Source organism: Falco biarmicus, chromosome 6 (genome assembly GCF_023638135.1).
Source record: "Falco biarmicus isolate bFalBia1 chromosome 6, bFalBia1.pri, whole genome shotgun sequence".
NCBI classification, from domain to species: Eukaryota; Metazoa; Chordata; class Aves; order Falconiformes; family Falconidae; genus Falco; species Falco biarmicus.
This window is the reverse complement of record NC_079293.1, coordinates 52,513,855-52,518,815: the sequence shown is the minus strand read 5'-3', so window position 1 is coordinate 52,518,815 and position 4,961 is coordinate 52,513,855.

Sequence of the window (4,961 nt, the reverse complement as noted above, 5' to 3'; positions counted from 1 at the left end):
CCGGGCGGGCAGCGCCGCGCTGGTGGGGGGGGGCGGGGCGGTGCGGGGGCTGCGCGGGCGCGGGGCGGTGCGGGGGCTGCGCGGGCGCGGCGTATCGCCGAGCGGAGGGGGGTGTCTTCTGCTGCGCCGCTCGGTGCTGTCACTGCTGAGTGACGCTCCCCCGAAGCCACCCCGAGCCGTGGGGGGGCGCTGTCGCGCCCCTTTTTTTGCAGAGGCAGCTGAAGGCGGACGGGCTGGGTCTCCGCGCGTTCGGGTGCCGGGCTTTCCCCATCACTTGGCATTAGGTAGCGCGTTTGGACGCGGGAGGAGGCTGCGGAGCCTCCATCCCTGCAGGTCCTCAGACCTCAGCCGGTCGCAGAGCTGAGCGCCCTGCTCCGCCGGCCCTGGAGGGTCTGCGGGGAGCGCTCGCATCGCAGCAGCTCTGGGATGGTGAGAAATAAGACGTTTTTGCTGCACACGGAGCTCTCGCCGAGCTTGTACGGAGCTGCTCAGTGCAACTGTCCGAGCAGGAGGTGGGGAGCCTGGGAGGGAGCGCACTGTGCTCCTGGGGTGCTAGAGGCTGGATCCTTAGGGGGCTCTAGCAGCGGGAAGTGCTGTGACACGAGCCCTTGCAGGTAGACCCCTGCCGGCTCCTTTCCCACCAACTGACCTGGATCCAGTCTCTTCCCAGTTGTTTTGTTCCCTTCCAGCTTCTAGCCTCCATCCTGGCACCCTTTTGCCCGGTTTTGGTTTCTCAGTCTTATCGCCGTTTCCTTCCCTGCCGTTTCCCTCTCAGGCTTTTCAGGGAGATCATGCAAGCAAGAGCTGATACCCGACTGCTAGGTATCGATCCACTTTGAACTGATGGCCACCATGGCTTGTGTTGACCAGTAAAATGAGAGACTGTGTCTGGAAATTAATGTCTTGCTTGTTTTTCTAATCCTAATTTGCAGAGGAAGATTAGAAACTAAAACCTACATATGGTAAATATATGGTGCCTGTTACTATAGTGGAGCTCCTGATGGACCTCTCTCCCTGGCCACTGCTTCCATGTGTTCCACGCTGGTTTCTGTCCTGATTAGCTGTCTCTGTCACTGCACAGCTCCTCCCTGCAACTCCTACGGGTTTGCCCATTGTGCCATCTGCCCTAGAAATGGGGTGCTTGGTGCCCTTGTCCGGATACAAAGGCCCATGCTGAGGGTGTGCTGAGAAAATGAGGTTTCTAGCCTCAGTTCTGACTCCATGGACAAAACACAGCTTCTCAAAGTTCAAAGCTACCATCATGAGGCAAGTAATCCTGCTTGCTCATGGGCTTAAATACATGTGCAGTGATCAGAGTGCCTACGGCAAGTTCAGGTACTCAAATGGACAATGTCTATTGTGTCACTTAATTTTGGCCAGATTTTTCACAGAGATCAAGAAGGTACTTTGGTGAAAGATGACACTGCTTACTCTAACAGGAATTTTTCCACATGCAGTTGAAACTTCTTGGACTGTTGTGGACAAACATTGTTGGTGTTTTAAGCAGAAGTAGGGGAAGAAGGCATTCTGGTGGGTTTTTATTCTTCTACCCTTTTTCCTGGAAATATCCCAGCTGACTTGGCTTAAAGCCTGATGAAGACTTCAGTCTGACTTCTAGGCTGGAAACCTTGTCACAAGTGCTTAAAGTCTGTCAGTGTTACAAAGAGTGAAACTAGCCCCTCAATTTCAATGTCTCCTTTTCCATTTTCTTTTTTTTCTTGAAGAAAAAAACCTGTTTGTATATCGTTTCCTGCCAGTTTGGCGCTGTCATTACACTTTACTGTCACCTCTGACTGCCTCTGCCACCTGTGACAGTGGACCTTTGTTTCCAGAGTAATTTGGCCTTTTCATTCCCCAACTCTTTTTTTTTTTGTTCTCCAAAAATAAAACTAATGATGGAAGAATCCTATTTTAGCAGGACAGAGTCTCATTTACATCACAGCAAATTTGCATTAGCCCTTAACTTCTGCAGATTTAGTCCAGATTGATTATACAAGAATTTAACTGCTATCACAGTGGCTAAAAGACTGCATTGGTTGAATTTTTTCTTTATTCTGAAAGAATAGTTCAAGAAGGGAAGTTATTTATACAATGGAAAAACTCAGAAGGCTGCTTAGGATTATGTACCAGTTAACTCTGCAAATAATTCCACTCCTTGATATGTGCTTTATACTCCTTTTTATCTGTTGGGACTATGAGATTTTGTCAGGATAAGAACTGGAAAGTTCAGAGATGTGGCCACAATTCAATCCAGCCTTGCAAACCTGATGTTACTATGGAAATATTTAAATGCCCGTCATTAAACATGCAGGGAGGCTGCCCTGGCCAATTTATAAATTGTACATTGAAAAGACAAACTTTCACTGTTCCTCAGAAACTATTTCAGGAAGTTTTTGCTTGTGCATTAATTTGCTAGGACAGTAGCAGCTTAGTATTCTTCAGTGGAACTTAAAGAAATTAAGTGCTTGAAAATATTAAAAGGTGCTATCAGACTTGTGTTTTGAAATCCAGATGCAGAACTGAGAAAGACTTTGTTTGTATCTTTTGCTCACTACAGGAACAGACCTATGTGCCTTGTGTATCTTGAACACCAGCCACTTTGCAGTTGTGAGTAATAAGAGGGTTTTTTTGGTTTAACCAATTGATTTAGGGTTAGATTGGGATGCTTTTGTTTTGATAATGTACAGTTTTATGCCTTTCATGTTTGCAACCTCCTTTGCCTACTCATCGATTCTGTGTGCTGAATCTTTATTCTGCCAGCCAGGTTAAAACTTAGGTGCAGGCTACTAGGTTTTGCTGGTGTAATCAAGAGGCAGTAATCTTGCTGTTCAGCTTAGCAGAAGATAGATGGGAAAGTCTGGCTCTTGCTAGACTCTGGTATTTGTTGTTTTGCCAGTAAGTGCCTGAAGACTGCCGGACTGCTAGCTTTGCTACCCTCCATGTTGTTATTGAAAATACTGTAACAAGGAAGTATCAGAAGGAAAAGGCAATCAGAACTCATTTGTTTGAGATTTTTCCTTTCTGATTATGAAATTCAGTTACATTTTGAAAATAAAAGAAATACATACTTAGGCAACGGTATGTTAAACAGCATTTTTTCCTTCCTTGACATGTGAATCTGTCAGAGCTTTCAAAGAGAAAGCTCAGGAGGGCAAAATAAAATTGTTCTGAGTGTTACTGAAGAGAGTTTTGAGTGATGACTCATGTTCCTCCAACAGTTTATAGGTTATTCCTCATGCTGCTAGTTTCAGTGTAACAACAGTTATTCATCTTCTCCTGTAAAGTACCTCTTGTGAAAGAGAGTCTTCATCACCTTGTTTCCTAAGTTATATTTTGTCATTTACTAGAAAAAATTATATAAAAGTTCATGATTTCCAAGATATGCAAGATAGCATGGTTATTTTCAGTTGTAGCCTGAAAGAAAGGGGTCATATGTTTGTATTTCACTAAGAACTTGGGTAAGAGATCAACAGGTTGCATTTAAACACGGTCTTCTTCAGAACTTTGGAAAAATAAACACCTCAGAAAGTCCTACTATTGCTTACAGTGGAATGAAACACCTTAAAAATTGCTTGCTGCATCTTCCATTGCTCTTTGTAGACTGATTGACTGAACAAAACGAGTAATCTTAAGCCCATAAGTAAAACAAACCAGCATCAATCAAAAATCATTCTCATACACAGCTGTAATTAGAAATACACCTTTACAGAGCACTCCCTAAAGCACAGGCTCAGGTGAGTGAGATTGCTACCTATTCTAAACCCTGGAGCCTATTAAACTGTGGATCTTTTGCAAATGCTTTGCCTTGTCTCTTACAAGCTGTTGCTAATAAATGCAAACTTGACCATGGAAGAACTCCTGATAGCCAAGATCCAGCATGTGTGTGGATGCTTTGCATACAAGTTCTCTTCAGTGAAAAGGGTGGAAATGGAGATAAACCTTGTCCACTGCTGTCCCCTTCCATAGCAGCCAAAGTGGCAGTGTTGTCAGTGTCAGATGAGATGGTCCCACCTGCAGCCAACCCCCATCTCCCCCATGTCGTGGCTGAAATGAAGCGAGTCTTCCTCAGGAGACTCTTGACTGTTACAGGTCAGTGCAGAGATAGCTATACATCCACTCTATTCTGGATTTTATCTACAAGAAAATCCCAAAGTAAAAGGTCTGCGCCCAGAAAAATGCCTCAGACTACTGAATCTGTTTTGCTGTCAATGACCCCTATAAAAATAAATTGCTTATTGTAAGGACTAACGCACCAGGAAAGCATGGTAAACCTTCCAGTGATTTTACTTGTTAATACCTTTATTGTTCCCTGTCTCTAATTCAACTAAGACCGATTATGATTCACCATCATACTACATCAGGTGTTACATGTAGGAGGATATGGCATGTGGTCTTGATTTGACTCCATCTACTGGAATTACCAAAACCCGTAAAGTTAAGCCATTGCAATAAGGGAAGTGAAAATCATGCTTCCACCCGCCAAAGTCACAGCTGCAGAGCTATTTTGAACAGTGTATTTACAAATCCTGATTTGCATAGTCCAGACAGCAGACCCAAGCACTGACCACAGCCAAGAGCCCTCCTTCTGTTTTGTAAAACCAAATCCAAGGTGAGTTCACCAAGAAAGAAAACTCTGACCTAGACAGAGAAGTGATAATCATAACAGCATTATCCCCAAATGAGCTTGACCTAGGACACTCACTGAAGCGCAAAGAGCACCGAGAAATGTTTGAGCTCAAGTGCGTGCAGTATGACGTGTGCCTCTGAGTTAAGATCCTGGGCTGGCGGAAATCAGTTAATGCCTCCTCAAGAGGAAAAGAACTGACCGTACCTGAAAAGAATATCAGAATGTCGCACCCTAGGACTGACTGGAATCAAGAGCAGCCTGAGTGGATTCACCATGAGTTGCATGGCCAGGGGTTAGTAGAGGAAAATAACGATTCAGTAAGTCATTTGTATGC